The sequence below is a fragment of the Rhinopithecus roxellana genome, chromosome 20 (assembly GCF_007565055.1).
Source record: "Rhinopithecus roxellana isolate Shanxi Qingling chromosome 20, ASM756505v1, whole genome shotgun sequence".
NCBI lineage: Eukaryota > Metazoa > Chordata > Mammalia > Primates > Cercopithecidae > Rhinopithecus > Rhinopithecus roxellana.
In genome coordinates this window covers 3,714,891-3,735,012 of record NC_044568.1, presented here as the reverse complement: position 1 = coordinate 3,735,012, position 20,122 = coordinate 3,714,891, and positions in this window count along the sequence as shown.

Here is a 20,122-nt window from a genome sequence, read left to right as displayed (position 1 = left end):
AGCAATAGAAAGAAAGTACTTAGCTTGGAAATCTCGCTTTGCTACACGGTGGGTTTTATTTTTTAAGTTGTCCTAGACCTTTTTTTGGCTTGCTTAATGCTGCTGTCTGTGGGAGCCCCTGGGAATTTGAATGGGTTCATAAGGCAGATTTGTTTGTAAAAGCATGTAATCAAGTAAATCACAGCCTTTAAAATCACAAATTTCAAAATCCAATCGATTTAATTAATGTGTTGGTTCACAGACGTTGTAAAAGGTTTTATTTGATTTCACTAGACGCTTTCTCTTAGACACCCATCTGCAAGCATATTTACTTATAACTTGTTGTGTAAAGGGATCTTCCTATATGGCAGACTGCCATATGTAACTGCTCAGCTTACCTTTAAGAGAAAATATTGAAGTAACACCCTCAAGCTGTTCTAGTCTGAGTTCAGAACTTTTCAAAGCTAGATTTCTATCTTTGTAGTGAGTATTGAAACCTTGCCTCCCACAACCAGGCTGTTGAAATATGAGATAAAATAGTTTCTAAGAATGATAGAGTCCAAAAGTTTTCTACAGTTCTTATAAATGTGAGCTGAAAACACATGTGGTAGTGGAGAGGTTTTTTTTTTTTTTTCCTTTTCTTTATTATTATCTCTTTCCCCCCACCCCACCCCCAGGAATTAATGTCCTTCTTCATAGTAGCCAAAATGTTAAATGTTTTTAATAAAAGCTGAGACTTAAGTTAGAGGGGAACAACTTTACCTCAGCTACAAATGACATTGCTACTTGCCATGTTGCAAAGCATAGAGGAGATGGGGAGATCGTGAAAACTGGGGAGTCACATACAAGGAGGGGGTATTTTTTCTTCTTCTGACAAACTGATCCTGTTAAGCATCCACTGCAGAGTGGTGGCTGCTGTGTTATGCAAGCACCTGTAATAAGCTGCAGAGGAACAGAGGCATCTAATGCTGGGCCGAGTTGAGCTACTGCAGACAGAAGCTGGTTCCAAGGCCCCTTTTGCTCACAGGGCATGCTTCCTGGCTCATGTGCAATTAGCCATGCTGCAGAGGCCAGGGACCCAGGGAGCCTGGCAATAAGTGTGTGTCCAGCTTTCCAAACTCTGGGTACTGCAACCCAATTGCAGCTCTGAGCCTTGCTTAACCAGGGCTGGGGACCTGGCAGCTTCCTCTAAAGTCACTTGACAACAGCTGCTCTGCCCTCAGTCAGTGCAAGCAACCACTTGTCTATAAAAGGATTAAGGACAGTAAAATCTTTGCCTGCAAGGATCAGACTCTAATTATTAGTGGCTACAAACTGTTAAGCACCCACCATCTGCAAGGAGCTGTATTAATGACATGTTGCATGTACATCATCTCTTAAATTATTGTAAGGCCTCAGGTATGTTTTGTTACCCCCATTTTGAAGACATTAAAAAATTAAACAAACAAAAAACTAAATTGGCCAGGCGTGGTGGCTCACACCTGTAATCCCAGCATGTGGGGAGGCTGAGGCGGCCAATCACTTGAGATCATGAGTTCCAGACCAGCTTGGGCAATATGGCGAAACCCTGTCTCTACTTAAAATACAAAAATTAGCTAGGTGTGGTGGCACACCCCTGTAGTCCCAGCTACTTGGGAGGTTGAGGTAGGAGAATCTCTTGAACTCAGGAGGGTGGAGGTTGAGTGATCCCAGAGTGCTCCATTGCACTCCAGCCTACATGACAGAGCAAGACTTTTTTTCAAAAACAAACAAAATACAAAAAACCCTGCAAATATTAAGTATTAAATGGTAAAACTTGAGACCACAGGCCAGATCTACTTACTGTAAAGCTTTGGGTGTTTCTATTTTAATAATGACTGTCATGTTTTAGAGAAGCAGCAAAACGTTTATTTCATATGAAATCTCCTGCAGAAACTGATACAGAGACAGATCAAATCAGGACTGCTTTGACTGAAACGGAAGAAGGAAAGTCTCGAGGTCCGACTGGACTGCCTCCTCCTTTCCTAATTCCCAGGTAGTAATTCCCAGTGACTGAGCCATCACCTCAGAAAACTAGAACTGTGGTTTTTCAGATGTGGTCCCCAGTCCAGCAGCATCAGCATTGCCTGAAAACTTGCTGCAGACGCGTGCTCTCTATCCTCACTGCAGGCAAACTGGGTCAGAAGCTCTAGGGTTGGGGTGTCTCTGAATTAAACAAGCCTTCTCGGGGTTGCTGATGCATGCTTATGAGTCAAAAGCAAGAGCTTCCAAAACCCGTTTTAATAACAGCTGAGTTCTACAGTACCTTTTGGTATTCATAACAATGATTCCTGAAGACTTTCATGACAAGGTCCAGAATGGTGCATCAAATCTTTTTTTTTTTTTTTTTTGACAGAGTATCTCTTTGTCATCCAGGCTGGAGTGTAATGGTGCAATCTTGGCTCACTGCCACCTCTGCTTCCTGAATTCAAGTGATTCTCGTGCGTCAGCCTCCCTAGTAGCTGGGATTACAGGCCCCTGACACCACACCCAGCACATTTTTGTATTTTTAGTAGAGACAGGGTTTCACCAGGTTGGTGAAACCGCACCCAGCCTTAGTCATGCAAGAAATGGATCCTATTTACTCAATGCAACATTGGAGCACGAATGTTCACATTATTAACCCAATAATAAAATAAAATGATTTCTCTTGATTTATATGCTGTCAAGAATCACAAACCGCATGGACTTGAGAAGAGTGAAAATTATTAATGAGATTTCATGCATCAAGGATGCTGTTGACTGTCCAGTGAAAGCATTTTTTTGTTTTATTGAGACAGAGTCTCACTTTGTCACCAGGCTGGAGTGCAGTGGTGCGATCTCAGCTCACTGCAAGCTCTGCCTCCAGGATTCAAGAGATTCTCCTGCCTCAGCCTCCTGAGTAGCTGGGGTTACAGGCACCCACCACCACGCTCCCAAAGTGCTGGGATTACTGGCATGAGCCACAGAGCCTGGCCCAGTGAAGCATCTTATGTGTGTGTCACCATTGAAGAAAAAGGTTACCAAATAAATTTTGTCCCACTATTGATTGCAAAAGGCATTCCAGTTTCCAAGATAAGAAAATGTAGGCCCAGTGCAGTGGCTCACCCCTGTAATCCCAGCACTTTGGGAGACCAAGGCAGGTGCATCACCTGAGTTCAGGAATTTGAGACTGGCCTGGTCAACATGGCGAAACCCTGTCTCTACTAAAAATAGAAAAAAATTAGCTGGCCATGGTGGTGCTTACCTGTAATCCTAGCTTTTCAGGAAACTGAGGCATAAGAATCGCTTGAACCCAGGAAGCTGAGGTTGCACCAAACTGAGACTGTGCCACTGCACTCCAGCCTGAGCAACCAAGTGAGACTCTATCTCAAAAAACAGAAGAAAAAGAATGAAAATGTGAAGAAATGTTTGCTTTAGAATCAGTGAAATATGGCAAAAATGAAACAGATGCTTCTGAAATGTTGTTGCATTTGGTCAGTTAGCCAATGTGGTCAGGTGCCTGCGGAAGTCAAACCGTTTCTTTCTAATCAATTTAAAATAGGACAACATGAAAAAAACTGCTCTTGTTCGTGATAAGTTTTTCCACTTCCTGCTTTGATGACCTTCCGTATACTGATGAGTCTCCATACTACGTCGTGTTGTCCAAGTTGCAGTTTCCCTGCAGCTTCAAAATCATCATGTCCCCTCACCAAACTCATGAAGTTCCTTTACGTTGTTACTGTTGAGCCTGCTGTTCTCGTTATTGTGGGTGTACTGTTTTGCACTTCTTTCTCCTCCATCTCTAGTTCTAGTACTTGGAAGGAAACCATAGAGTAGTGATTACCTGTCGTTGGAGAACGGTGTTATCTGCGAAGATGTTTCAAAGTGGTGGGATTATAAAGGGCTTTGATGGTGGGACAGAATGGCATTGAATGAAATAAATTGTGAACTTGACAGTTCTCCCTGGCCTTATTGTGATTCAAGAAGCAGAAGAGATAACGGTTGTATCATCTGCGGTCTCTATGAAAACTAATGATCATTTTCTAAACTTTGCATCATCTTTTCTGGCTTTTTGTATTCCTGGAATCATTAATCATGTGTATTAGATGATTTCTGTATATCTGTTTACAGACACAAAAACACACATACTTTTTTTTCCCTTGGGATTCTGCCAGAGGTCTTCAGCGATTAAGTTAGTAACACTAGTTTTAGAAGGGTTTGATTGTTTTTGCTGTCTTTCCATAGTCATCATTTTTTTTGTTTGTTTGAGACAGACTCTCACTCTGTCACCCAGGTTGGAGTGCATTGGTGCAATCTCGGCTCACTGCAACCTCTGCCTCCCAGGTTCAAGTGATTCTCCAGCCTCAACCTCCCGAGTAGCTGGGATGACAAGCACTTGCTACCACACCTGGCTAATTTTTATATTTTTAGTAGAGATGGGGTTTTGCCATGTTGGCCAGGCTGGTCTCGAACTCCAGACTTCAAGTGATCCACCCACCTTGGCCTCCCAAAGTGCTGGGATTACAGGTGTGAGCCACCACGCCTGGCCCATACTCATCATTTTTATCACTGTATCCTGTTCTGTTTGGGGTTTTTGCTTGGGTGATTGATTTGAGATGGTTGCTTGTGTGTCTGATTTGGGGAAGATGTTCCCAGGTAATTAGTGTAAAATTTTTAATAAGCCTCATAAGCTTTACAATTATTTCCCTGGAGGACAGGTTTTATTTAGCATTTAAGAACAGTAGGCAGTAGTGGTCACATTTTGAACATTTTATTTCTTCACCCGAAAAATAATTAACTTTTGTAAAACCAATAAAAATAAATCAAAGGAAAATGAGGGACGACAATGCTTTATGGGTTTGTTTCTGACAGCCCACTCTTCAAAGTAGTTACCCAGTTGGCAATATACAATGAAGAACTGAAGCTGTTTGAAAACTTTTTCATTTTTCTGTGAAAATCCAAACTAGGAGGAGAAGGAGCTTACTGATGTCAACACTTAGAAAGCAGTGTTCTCTTTATATAGTCACTTAGTGTCTTGGGTTTCATTTTCAGTTCAGGGGGAAATTAAATTCCCTTGAAATTGTGCTCTCTGTCTACCCAGAAATTTTATCTCCACGTTGTTTTTATTTGCTATTTGTCCTCTGGGTAAAATACTGTGTCCATAGGGTTGGAAGTGCATTTTAGAGGTCTTTTGGTTCATCAGGCTCTTCCTTGCAAGTCAGTATTTAAATTATTTCTGACCCAGATGTCTCCAGTATTCTAAGATCCTAGGAAAAAGCGGGGGGAAGGGAGGCCATTGTGAGGACACAGGAGCTTTACTTTGTGAGCTCATGCCTTGGTTAAAAGATTAACCAAAGAATTTTATTTTCATGATTTTCATACGAAGTAAATATATATATATTTGTATATATATTTATGGGGTACCTGTGATATGTTGATATAAGCATACAGTGGGATCACATCAGGGCAACTGGAGTATCCATTGTCTCAGGCATTTATCATTTGTTTGTGTTAGAAACAATCTTATTCCAGTCTTTTAGTTATTTTGAAATACACAGTCAGTGACTGTGAACTATAGTCATCCTGTTGTGTTACCGAACATTAGATCTTATTGCTTCTATGTTTTTATATCCTTTATTCATCCCTCTGTATCCCCATCTCCTCACAAAAGAATCATTTTAGCATCTGAATTCATTATCCTGCCAAGTACATAGAAATGTTTAATCAATTGCTTACTGTAGGTATGGGCACAGACAACTTTTCTTTTTTTTTTTTTTTTTTTTTTTTTTGAGATGGAGTCTCGTTCTGTCGTCCAGGCTGGAGTGCAGTGGCACGATCTCTACTCACTGCAAGCTCCACCTCCCGGGTTCACGCCATTCTCCTGCCTCAGCCTCCCTAGTAGGTGGGACTCCAGGCACCCGCCACCACACCTGGCTAATTTTTTGTATTTTTAGTAGAGACAGGGTTTCACCGTGTTAGCCAGGATGGTCTCAATCCAACTTTTCCATTTTTTAAGCCTGTCCTTCCACTTGGATTGCAAATAAGTCTTCAGAGAATTGTATGTGTTCTCAAATTTGATTGTATTTTTTCCCTTATAGAGGCAGGTTGGTTAGAGGGATATCACAGTGGACAAGAATTCCGTCAAATCTCCATTCTATTACTGTAATATTCAGTAGGTCCTATTGTTACTGAAAATATTGACTCCTCTGTGAACCACCTCTGTCTTTGAGCCTTTCCATGAAAGTGAGTCTACTCTCCCACCCCATTCTTGTCCGCGATGGCCCCATGGCGTGCTTTGACCAATGAACTGTGAGCATAAGTGATGGATGTCACTTTCAAGTGGAAAATTTACGAGTGTGTATGTGCCTCATTTTGATCTCTTTTCCCTCAGCAGTAAGGCCAGTGATATCTTAGATATGACGGTTCTGTCAACTTGCAGTTCCAGAGAGGAGAACGTGGAACAGATAACTTTGAGAAATAGGCTTTTAGCAAATGGGAAAATACGCATATATTTTGAGCTGTGTGTTGGGGTCTTCGTGACTGCAATGTTGCTTACCCTGTCTTGAATGATGGTGGTTAGTATTTGCTACATTTACATGTCCAATTTCCGACTAGTTTGTGGAGGAAGGGAAGAGTGCCAATCCATATCTGTAAGCCCATCCTCAGTCCACCAGCTCCCACCATGTAGTCCAGCACCTAATGGTTGTTTAATAAATTCTTGATGAGCTGTATTGAAATTGTTTTGTCTAATCTTGGAATAGCCCTTTCAGTGGTCAAAACCAGCATTTTTCCAAAGGATGTGTGAGATTGTAGGAGTTCTATAAGTTTCTTTTAGGTGGTCCACAGACACAGCAGGAAACAAGATAGAATCATTTGGTGGAGAAGTGTTTCCTTTTTGAGTTTTCTTTTAACATTGTGTAGCATTCAAAACCAACAAAATTTCTCACATATTTCAGGGGATGCCTGTAATAACTAGAATTCCAGGAGACCACTGTGTTTATATTTGTACCATTGCTTACCATTTATGGTTAATAATAGTAGTGTGTCATTTATACCAGAGGTTGATTTTATAGATTTTTCTTTTAAAATAAATTGTGTTTAGCATAAAGAGTACGATAAAGGAAAACAAATAATATAGGTGGCAAGGTGAAAATGTCAAAACCTAAAGATATGGCAAATGATTGAAGTTTGGAGAAACACTACTGTGAGCCTTGTGGTACCCTAAAATATTGTTATGAAAACCTAAGGAGGCCGGGCCTGATGGCTCATGCCTGTAATCCTGGTAATTTGGGAGGCCGAGGCTGGTGGATTGCTTGAGGTCAGGAGTTCAAGACCAGCCTTTCACAGGGTGAAACCCCATCTCTACTAAAAATACAAAAATTAGCCTGGCATGGTGGTGGGCGCCTGTAGTCCCAGCTACTTGGAAGGCTGAGGCAGGAGAATCACTTGAACCTAGATGGTGGAGTTTTCAGTGAGCTGAGATTGCACCACTGCACTCCAGCCTGGGCAACAGAGCGAGACTCCGTCTCAAAAACCAAAAACAAAACAACAACAGCAACAAAAAACCCCAAACCCAAAGAATGTTTGAATGGGTTTGTGAGGATGGTAAAGTGATAGAATAGATTTAAGGAATCATAGCTTTGGTCCTTGTTTATTTGGTGTTTGTAACAGTCTTTCCTTCCTATCTAGGGATTTCTCTCCATCTTGTCTGTCCCCAGTTTGCTGAGATTTCCATATGAATAGCATATTCCAAGTGGAGAAGAGGGAGAGTGCCTATAGTTACTGTTACCTTCTGATTTAAGCTTTTTTTGTTGTTGTTGAGATGGAGTCTTGCTCTGTCGCCCAGGCTGGGATGCAGTGGCGCGATCTCGGCTCACTGCAAGCTCTGCCTCTCGGGTTCACGCCATTCTCCTGCTTCAGCCTCCCGAGTAGCTGGGACTACAGGCACCTGTCACCATGCCCAGCTAATTTTTTGTATTTTTAGTAGACACGGGATTTTACCATGTTAGCCAGGATGGTCTCGATCTCCTGACCTTGTGATCTACCTACCTTGGCCTCCCAAAGTGCTGGGATTACAGGTATGAGCCACCATACCCGGCCTGATTTAAACTTTTTTAACCTACGCATCCACTGTCTGTTCTGTGTGAGAAGTAACTGGAACTGTTTGTGTGGGTGAAAAGAATACTTAGCAGACTCAGTAGAGCTCTAAATAGAAGGGATGAAGTCAAGGGTATGAAGTGAGCATCAAGTGAGAAACTTGAACAGACTCTTGCTTGCTTGTGACTAGAAGTGGTCCCTAGAATTTGTCTGGACTCACCTGGTTCTTTGTGTCTTGGACCCTTCAAGACTGTGAACTTTTTGAGGACAGCAGTTGCATCTGGTTCCCCTTTGTGTTCCCTGTCCCTTGACAATTGTTTCTTAACTCCAGGTGTAGTTCCAACATCCATTCATTCATTAGTGACTCTGAATTAAAGTATACTCATGTGTTCCATTACAGGTGCCGATGCATCCATTTTTATTATTAATAGTGGCTACAGTAATATTTGTAGCAGTACAAATTATAGAATATAAATCAGGAATCCTGCTAGCGCTTGTCTATAAGAACAACTGCTTGCAGTAGCTTCGCAAAATGGCAATATTATCTCTAATGAGGAAAATGAAACTTAGAATAGTTAATCTGCTTGCCCATCAACATAAGATACAGGCACAAAATACGGGTCTATCCAGTTCTGAAAACACAGAAACCCATTTGCCTTTTCTACCTAATACTACCTTGTTGATGAAGACACACACACACACACACACACACACACACACACACATGCGCGCGCGCGCTCTCTCTCTCTCTGACACACACACACACACACACACACACACAGAGAGAGATCAACTACATAAACTTTCCAGTCCTGCCTTATTTATTAGTCTGTGATGGTTAATTTTTTCCAGTGCTCCAGGCATAGCTTTCCTCAGCACCATTGTTCCAAATCACTGAAGCTGGCAGCATTCCTTTCCTTCCTTAATCTCTGCAAGTTTTAACAAATTGTTAATGCAATGTTTTCCTTGAACATACTTAACATTTACTTTTATTCATCCGAACGTGAAAGGCAGCACTCCATGAAGGTGCAATCTGTCTTCAGTCTAACGTCTCAGCAAATTCCTGCTGCCCAAAATAGAGCAAAGGTTGAGCCAGCCTAGTGTAGGGTTGGTGTGTGATACCGTTATAGCTACTTAGTGGACAGCAAGGCCAGCACTGCTTTTAAAACAACCCCCACTCATTCTTTTCTTCCCTTTCTTTCCAGCAAGTCAATTTACTGAGTAGGAGCTGTGGCTGGTTGTATTAACCATTTGCATTTTGATCCAGTTTACTGATGCACTGAAAAAAAGAATCTTCTGTGTTGCTTACTTAGAATTTTCTATTGTATTCGTGTGAAGTTGCCAGGTGGACAACATAGATCACATTTCTTAGTTTCCTTTAAAGCACATTAACTCTTCTTACCCAAGTCCCCAAACCCCCGGTTGATGATTGGGGACCCTCTTTGCACCCCTTCCCTGGGCAATTTTATGCAAAGTTAATGGCTTTGGCCAAGCAGAACTCCCCCAGAGCTCTTTCAGTTCTTCATGATCTTGACAGTAACACTTTGTAAGGAATGTATTTTAGACAAGGCTCTTTGACTGTGAGGTACTGGATCTGTCTAAGAATAACTCACTTGAAAAGGGGGTTATTTTAAGGAGACTTGGAAAATACTTTAAAATATCCAAAGACTGAGGCCAGGCACGTTGGCTCACGTCTATAATCCCAGCACTTTGGGAGGCCACGGTGGGTGGATCACTTGAGGTCAGACATTCGAAACCAGCCTGGCCAACATGGTGAAACCCTGACTCTACTAAAAATACAAAAATTAGCTGGGCATAGTGGCACACACCTGTAATCTCAGGTACTCTGGAGCCTGAGGCAGAAGGATCACTTGAACCTGGGAAATGGAGATTGCGGTGAGCCAAGATTGCACCAGTGCACTCCAGTCTGGGCAACAGAGCAAGACTCTCTCAAAACAAACAAACAAAGAAAAAAGACTGAGAGTGAAGTACAGTGCTCTTTGTACGGATAGGTTAGGAAGCAGAAGTGTCAGAAATGCATATTCTCAAAGCCTCTCTGTCTCTGTCTCTCTCTCTTCCGCTTCAGGGTCTTTTGTGCCCCCCTCACTTGTCTGATTTCTGTCTCTGCTCATTTCTCACCACTCACCCCCTGTCTTTGTTCCTCAGCCGTTCTTTCATGTGTGACACTGGCTCCTGCTTTTGTCCTGATCTACTTTTACCTTTAACTGCAAAAACTACAATTACTTTTCATTGCAAACACCGCAGTTACCTTTGCACCAACTGAATACATGATCTTTCTCTTCAGAACTTGTAAAAGACTGCCCACCTCACCTGGCCCTCCTAGATTCCATCATCAGGAGCTCACTGTCTGCAGAATGAATTGCCATCGAAGCATCTCTATCACCTCATTTTGCAGGCAGGCAGTGGGGTGAGTTTACAGGAAATGGACAAGCTCACAGGGAAGCGAAGACTGTGGAGGGAACACAGCTTCTCCCAGAAGAACACCTTGGGAAGTTTGGTTTCTTGTGTTAAATGATTGGGTGTCAGGAATGAAGGCCCCTAGAGATGAAATTCATATAGGTCATCTAAAAATACACGATCAAGTCACAAAAGCACAAGATAAAAAGAAGCCTTTCTTTGTCCCTTTACAGAAACGACCTGATTCATCAAAAGATCTTTCTTTTCAACCTGAACTCTAGTAGCTGTGCGATAGAGAGGTCCCTTGTCAGTATCGACAGCCGGGGATCTGTGCTGAGCTCAGAAAGCAGAGTTCTGCATCAAAGCAAGTCCATGAGCCCTAAAGTGAATTTAGACCACAAAGAATCTCCTCTCCTGTTTTTATATAAGGAGAAAAGGAGAACAACAGGCCTGTTCCTCCAACAGAGCATTGGCCAGAGTAGCCTAGAACTGCACTTTATCAGTGTGGAAACTAAAATATTTTTTCAGTGTAATTTCTGATGAATTTTCATTTGCCTTTATCATGAAGACCAAAACGTATGTATCATCTGTTGAGAAGTATTCTTTCAAGGTATCTAAAACTATAATCACTAATATAAATATGCTTAGTACTTCCTGGCCAGTGGAATGAATTGTTTGGGGAATAGTTTAGGGAGTCTGATAGGGTCACCTGTCACACATAGAGGGAGCATGCTGACCTGGAGAATGAACATAGAGAGAACGTGGTAATTAACGAAGTGCTGTGATGTTTCCTAATACTCAAAAGACAGCTCTTTATATGGGTTTTCTTCCCTTGCATAATACTGGATCAATAGATAGATACTGGATAGATCAATTGATAGATGAACAGATGCAAACATACATAGATGATGGATAGAGATAGAATCGTCAATAATTGCTGCCTACCTGTCCTGTCTATCTGTCTGTCTTCCTTTTTCTTACTTCAAAGTAACCTTCCCATCCATCACTTCTGCATTTTCTGTCACAGACAGCATTGGTGATTTCAACACAATTTCATAATATGTCTCTGTTTCCAAGGGGTGGTCTGATGATCATTTGAAATCCCGCAGATAGTTCTCTATTCTCCATGACTTTGACCGTCAGCCTCATGGATGGGTGAAACGAAGCTTTCTCTTGTGTTCCGTTCAGCCCCAGTGGCTCTCCAATTCTGTGAGAGCTTCTTCCTGAATTTGTGCCTTTGTTGTCTCTTGGTTGGAGTCCTGGGAATCTGTCTCATGTTTCTGTTCACACCCTCTCTTCATCCCAACTAGAGGTACTCCCAAAGTGTACACCCAAAACAAGAAGTATTTCTGAAAACACTTGCCCCATTTGGGGTTCTCAGTGCAATTTCATGACAGTTTTAAACTGACATTTTCTCTCACTTTATAACAGCAGGCTAGAGAAAAATAAGAAACTGATAGCCTCGACCTCACTAAAACATTTATGAATTAAAATTTTGTATAAAAGTTACCAGCAGATTTTATCTGTTCATTTTTTTTCCCAGTATCTTTAAAAGCCATTTTCCCTGTGTTTGTAATTTTATTTTGTTTATCAGTTTAGGTAGTAGTCCAGAATAAGACATGTCAGGTTTAATTCTCTGCCACAGTTCTCAAATGGATGTTTCATAAGTAGCGTGTGGCTTTCTCAGCTAAAATTAAATGTCTCACTGTCTCCAAATGTTTTCCTTCTAGAGTTTGCAACATACCCCCTTCCAGAACTAACAGAGACTCTGAAAATTACCACTAAACAATGTCAGTCTAGTTCATCCTTCTTACCAGCTTAAAATGCTACCTGTAGATAAATACATCTTTAAAAAATAATCTAATGACTTAATGAAATAGTCTGGTCCTCTTTTCCATAGAAGTTCAGTTCAGAGAAGCAGCAAATCAAAAAAGATGATCTATATTAACAAAATCTTCCAGTTCTGTGATGTTCTAGGAATCAAAGAACAATTTCAAACCTCAGAGACCAACTGTATATCCCCAATGGTTCCTGATTGCCAGAATTCCCTGGATAGCTCTAAAAAAAGCCACAAAACTGGTTTCATTCATGATGATTTACTAAATACGGAATGGAAGTCGGTGGGTAGGAGAACTGGTCTACCCTGTTCCTCCGCCTCAGCCACTAGTTATTATTTATATATGTGCCTATTCCCCTATTGGATAACAAGCTGTCTATTCCTCTCATGATCTCTACAAGGTAGCTACACATGATTGACAAGAGGAAAGATCTATGGTCAGAAAAATTTTTAAAAGGAGGAAGTGCAGGAGAAGATAAAAGTGCAGAGTAGTAGATCCTAGACCATGCCAATGTTTTGTGGAAAGGAGGCAAAAGTACCTCATAGAAGAAATAAAGGAAGAGTAAAGGATACTCATGAGATTGCACAAAAGTGGGCTACATCTTCACAGTGAGGAATGAGCCCTAAGACAGGTGGAAATCCCAGCTCTGCCACTTCCCAAATGTGAGACTTGGAGCAATTTGTTTAAACCTGTTGGGATCAGTGTTACCATGTGTAAAATGAAGATCATGAGAGTATTCATCCTCTTATGTCATCTTTTTGTAAAATGTTTTTGTTTTTAATTACGGTAGGTATATAGTAGGTGTATATATTTGTGGGGTACCAAAGATGTTTTGATACAGGTATGCTGTGTGAAATACTCATATCATGAAGAATGGGGTATCTGTTGGGTTGGGAGGCCGAGGTGGGCAGATCATCTGAGGTCAGGAGTTCGGGACCAACCCGGCCAACACGGTGAAACTCCATCTCTGTTAAAACTACAAAAATTAGCTGGCATTAGTGGTGCGTGCCTGTCATCCCAGCTACTCAGGAGGCTGAGGCAGGAGAATCACTTGAACCTGGGAGGTGAAGGTTGTAGTGAGCCAAGATCATGCCACTGCACTGTGCACGTTGAGACTGTCTCCAAAGAAAAAAGTTCATCCTTTTTGTTACTAACAATTCAGGTACACTCTCTTAATTATTTTTAAATATACAGTTACTACTGACTATAGTCACCCTGTTGTGCAATCAAATAATATGTCTTAGGCTTTTCTTTAACTCATCAACCATCCCTACTTTCCCCTCTTCCAGCCTCTGGTAACTGTCCTTCTATTCTGTATGTCCTTGAGTTCAGTTGTTTTGACTTTAGATCCCACAAATACGTGAGAACATATGATGTCTGTCTTTCTGTGCCTGGCTTTTTTCACTTAACATAATGATCTCCAGTTCCATCTTTGTCATTGCAAATGACAGGATCTCATCCTCTCCTGTGTAATCTGGAGATGGTATTTCACATGCACTTAAAACAGTGCTTGGGTATCATCAATGCCATATAAGTCCTGCTCTGGTCATTGTGTTAGAAAAGTGCCTGGTAAATTATGCTCTATCAATGCAAGGTCTGTGGATTGCTCCCAAGACAGTGAAGACCCACAAATGCACATGGGAGGTGGGAGCATTTGAGATCATAGACTCAGATGAGTTTATAGGATAGAAAGCAGATTGCAGGTAGTATAAAAATCAGTGGAAGAGTGGTGAGAAATGATTACGGAATTTAGGTGACTTAAAAAAAAAATGCATTTGGTGAAAGAAAGTGAAAAAACTCTGCCACAATTCAGAATGCAGCTGACAGCCCATCTAAGGAAATGTGGCTAACAGCAGATGCAGCAGCAGCAGGGACGCACCTGTGCAGAGCTCCCTGTGCCCAGCCCTGAGCTCTGCACAGCTTCCTGAATGCTGGCAGTACCTGACAAAGGCAGCAATGGGTGGGGCTGTTTCTATTTGACACATAAGAAAATCACTGCTGAAAAGTAACTTGGCCAAACTGGCACAGCAGCTGTAGAGTGGAGATTTAAACCTAGGTTGTTTTCCAAAACGCTACTTTGTAACTTCTAAGAACTTTGCATTCCCCATCTCTACTAAAAATACAAAAATCAGTCTGTAATCCCAGCTACTCTGGAGGCTGAGGCGGGAGAATCACTTGAACCTGGAGGCAAAGGTTGCACGAGATCGTGCCACTGCACTCCAGCCTGGGTGACAGAGCAAGACTCCGTCTCAAAAAAAGAAAAAAAAAAAAAAGAAAGAAACTTGCATTGACTGGGGCATGTCCCGACACAGACTAAAACATGATGTGGCTTCCCACTACATTTAAGAAAATGGTCAAGTCCAGAAGTCCAGGCCAGGTGTAGTGGCTCACACCTGTAATCCCAACACTTTGGGAGCCCGAGGCAGGTAGATCCCTTGACGTCAGGAGTTTGTGACCAGCCTGGCCAATGTGGTGAAATCTCAACTCTATTAAAATAAAAAAAAAAAAAATTAGCTGGGCTTGGTGGCACATGCCTGTAATCCTAGCTACTCGGGAGCCTGAGGCAGGACACTTGCTTGAACCCAGGAGGCAGAGGTTGCAGTAAACTGAGATCATGCCACTGTACTCCAGCCTGGGCGACAGCCTGTCTCAAAAAAAAAAAAAAAAAAAAAAAAAAAAAAAAGTCCAAGTCCTTAACATGGGTTACAGAGCCCTGCAGTTTCCAAGCTTATCATCTGTCATCCATCTATCCCTTCATACCCTATATTCCCAATTCACTGGAGCTCTTTCTGTCTCTCAGACACACACTACCGTCTCTGTCTAACCAGGTCGGATCTCCATGTTATAGGTAACTTAAGGTCTGTAACTGATAAAGCACAGCCTCCACATGGACAAGAGACCGGACCAGGTTTTGCTTTTTCTCGGTGTTTATATCATGCCTGATACTTGGAAATTATTCCAAAAAAATGAGGTGAACAAATAAATTCTACACCATGTTCAGGACTGATCTCCATTTTCCCAAATCATGCATCATAACTGAGGTTGTAGCCAATGGCGTCAAGAATACTCACATTCCATTGTGGAGTTTGCACCCATGGCTGCCCCTTTGGCATCAAGCTCTGACTCCAGCTGTGATCACTGGCCATCCTCAAGCTGCACTCCGACCCCTGCCCCCCGACAATCTCTCAGAGCATAGCTTCCTCTTGGATGGAGTGGGGTGAGGAGAGGAGTCAGAGGTGAAGGCTAAAGAATGTGAGGGTATTGAATGCACCCCAGCCCCTGACATTTCAGCTTGTTATGTGGCTGTGGTAGTAAGCATTTGGAATCAGTTCTATCAATTATTTAAGACTCATAATTCAGTCCATATTAAAGATTTATTGCAACAAACTGAAAAACAATGTACAGACAGAAAGGAAACAGAACATGGGTTCTGCTGTGCGTTACACAGTACATAAACTTTTCATGTCTGGGAATAACATAAAGAGAAGTAGGTTGTTTTAAAAATACTGAAGGATTTCTGGAAAAATTCAGCTCTGAGTTTGTGTGCATGTGCATGTGTATATACATGTGTATGTGTGTATAATATATGTGTATAATAAATGTGTTTATTTGTATATAATGTGTGCGTATGTGTGTATGATACGTGTGCATGTGTGCATATGTATGTATGCACATGCATGTGTGTATGCATGCACATGTCTATAACGTATATGTGTATGTGTGTAATACATGTGTGTATGCATGTGTATGCATATAATGCGTGTATGCATGCGTGTGTCTGTAACATGTGTGTAATACACATATATGCATGTGTATAGATGTGTGTATGCATGTGTATGTGCATATAATACATGTATTATACACATGTACACATGTGCATATGTGTGCATGTTTGTATGTATGCATGCATATATATGTGTGCATGCACGTGTATATAACGTGTATGTGTATAATACGTGTGTGCATGCATGTGTGTATAATGTGTGGATGCAGATGTGTGTGTATAACGTGTGTGCATGTGTGTATAATACATGTGTGTATGCATGTGTATGTGTCAGGGTTTCCTTGCATTCCATTTTCTGTTTAGCCACAGGCATTTTCTTCTTCCCTAGATGCATTAAGTTCCTTTTGGCTCAAAATTCTCACCAAGTGTGGATCCGTTACAACTTTTACATTTTCCGTTAGTAGTTTATCGGCATTGGTTGGTCTGTCAAGAGCACCGAGTCATCTGCTTGCAATACCATCTCGGATGGAAAGGAATGAGTTTGTATTCAGAGAAACCTCAGTGTAGTTTACAACTCTACCTCTCACCATCCATGAGATTTTGAGCACCGGTCCAGAATGCTGTCAGCCTTAGTTTTCTCATCTTTGGAATGGGGAGAATAAACGTCCCTGCCTCATCAAGCAAGCCTCAGTTGAAGTTTTCTCTACAAATTTCCTTGCCCACGGGGGCTTACTGCATGATGGTTTCGTGTTGTTTTGTCCCACACCGTTTACATGAATGAAGTACATCATACTTACATATTTGAAGTATAGAAACCTTTTCATTGCAAGAAGAAACCGAAAGCAGGCAGGAGCATTTTGTAAGTAAATAATACTAGAGCCATGTCCAGGTGTGAAGTTAACAATGAGAGAGATGTTTTGCCCATGTTCTGACCGTAACCATTTGAATTATGTTTAGTCTCAATAGCTGGGTGGCTTTGAAGAAGGTTAATTTGCCTTACTGTGCTTCCGTCTCCTTATTTATAACATGACGATGCTCGTAGCATCAACTTGAGCATGATGGTTGTGGGGAGGATGAAATGAGTTAATACTCATAAAATGCTTAGAACAGTTCCTGGCACAGGAAAGGTTTGAGCTTTTCTTTTGTTATTGCCGTTGGTGGTGGTGGTGGTATTGTTCATGTTCTTACGCTGAGCTTGCGTGGTAAATTGGAATGTCTCTGTGAATAATTCACTTGCTAGTTAAGCTCTTTCAAACATCCCATCATAAAATTCAAACTCACTATGTCTATTTCTTTGTAGTTCATCCACCAATATCCTGTTCCAAGTTGCCAGCATCTCCCACTGGAGCTACCGCAAAATCCTTTATGGATCCTTCTGTAACATCTATCCATGATCCCATCAAGGAAAAAGATCTTAAAACAAATCCAATCATGCTACCACTCTCCTCTCTCCCACTTAAAACCGTTTCTTGGCTTCCAGTTGCTCTTAGGATGAAAGCAAACACATCTGCATGGCCTTGGATGGTCTGGCCCTGCCCTTCTCCAAACACTCATCTGCTTTTCCCCTTACTCATTATTTCAGAGCCTTTTTAGTCATTTCCAGTTCTAGCAATGTGCTAAGATCACAACAAATGCTGTACCCTCTGCCTGGAATTCTACCCTTCTTGACCTCATCCCACCAACATCACTATTCATTCTTCCGGTCTCAGAATCAGTATTGCTTTCTCCGTGATGCCTTTCCTGTGTTCTGTGTAAACTGGGATCTTCTGTCTACGTCTAAGACCCTGTCCTCTTCCTTCACGGTACACAATGCCATTCCTAAGAATCCATTTAGCATGTTATGGTTGTTAGGTGTTTGTCTTCATGTGAGCTCCATGAATGCAGGAGGCTACGTATGTCTTGTTAACTGCTACATCCCCAGCATGTTGTACATGGTAAATGCTATGAAAACATTTGTCAAAGGTGTGAATGCCATTTAAGATGTTCCCATAACGTTCATTAGAACTAGAAAGACTTCCTGACATTCCTCCCTTTCACCGACATTATGTAGAGCTGGGTGGTGTGTTCACAGCTTGGCCACTGTATATTTCTCAGTTGTGCTCCTCACCCTGTATTGTAAACTTCCTATCGACAGGTTTTGTGTTCCCTGTTAGACTGTCTCTTTCACGTCTCGCATCCTAGTGTCTAACGTAGGTATTCAATAAATATGTACAGAAAGAAGATAAGGGAAAAAGAAAGTAGAGAGGAAAGATCAGACTTCAGTCCAGTGAGGACAGAATCGCGTATTCACCTCTTCTATCAAGTCCATCCCTCTCCTTGGGCTTATTTTAGCAAAACTGCAAGTCGAGAAGTTTCAACCTGGAAATGCCCCACCTCGCAAGCCTAGGGGTACAAAATCAAGAGTGAACAGGATGTTCCTACTACCATTGGAGAAGATAATAACCCAGAGTCCAAGAGGTCAAAGGGTACCTGGCCTGGGTCTGCCCCTACAACTCATCCTTAGTCCATGACTCTCGACCCAGAATGACAGCAAGTTCATGTCTAGTTAAGCAAATCCAGAGAAGACTTTTGTTTATGCAATGGGGTGCTCAACTCCTCAATTATACTGTGAGAAGCGGAGGGGGAAAAAATTGACATTTTTGCAAACTCTGTTTCTGGCAACCTTCAGTAAGCTAAAACACTTGAGCATACAGAATTTTCTGTTGTTTCTGCAAAGAGATAATTTGTTACATGGAAGCTCATTTGCTTATTTGAAGTAAATACAGCTTCAGACCCAGTAGAGATTAACACTCATGGATGAGATGGATTGAGAAGGAAGAGACATAATACTTCACTGTTATATTTACTGTGTTAAATATAAAGTGGGAATTGATGAAAAATGTTCTGGAGTTCCCCGTGCGAGCCTAAGTGATGAACTGGGGTTTATTTGCCATCTGGCTTTTAAGCAGGGATTTTTTTTCATGTCAGAAAAATGGCACCTTCAGAACTATTGCGTTACAGACATCTGTTTATCAGACCTTTGCCTGAATGAATTATTCAGAATGTGCTTAAGGTTGTACTTTACCTGACATATGGAAATATAAAGTTGCATACTAGATATCGGCATATATTTGTCTACATAAAATCAGGTGTCGTACTTGAAACCTGTAGTGCTGGAGCTTGGTAGGTGGTGCTTTTAGTACATGGGATATTCATTGTTCTACCTCATGTGGTTCTTGATGTCTTCATTTTTTTGGAAATTATTGTGTGGAATTACATGTGACTCCCAGTTTCTCTATTGAAGCCCCGTTTTTGTTTCCACTGTGTTCCTTACAACTGAAATGGAAAGCTACTATTAGATGATATGGGTTTCATGGCAAAATTCTGTTAGTAATTTCAAGTTTGTCAAACACGTGAATATCTGGAGTTACCAAGAGGAAAGTCTTCCGGGACATATTCAGAAGACCCAAGGAGAAGACGTGATTTTGCCAGGTGCAATGGCTAATGCTTGTAGTCCCAAAATTTTGGGATGCTAATGGGGGACGATCACTTGAAGCCAGGAGTTCAAGACCAGCCTGGCCGACATAGTGATACTCTGTCCCTACTAAAAATACAAAAACTGGCCAGGTATGGTGGTGCATACCTGTAATCCCAGCTACTCGGGAAGTTCAGGAAGGAGAATTGTTTGAACCCAGTAGGTGGAGGCTGTAGTGAGCTGAGATTGTGCCACTGCATTCCAGTCTGGCTGTCAAGGCAAGACTCCATCTGGAAAACAAGAAGAAGTGGTTTCCATACACGTGAAGTTTTAAAAGAACCCCTCAACTCATCATGTCATCAGAACCAAATAAAGCCTTAACATTATCCATGAGATTGTACTCTGTTTTCCATCTGTTCATTTATTTATTTATAGATTGTTTCATCAGACATTGACTAAGCTCCTGCTTTGTGCCAAGTATTGAAGATGTAGATTCTACTCTTTACTTGTTCGGGACTTACAAGGAAGCAGAAAAGATGGACATAAACAAAATAGTGACACATCAGTCAACATGTTTGATGTGCAACTTCCAATGAGATGAGTGCTCCTGTGAAATGAAACAAGGTGTTGTGA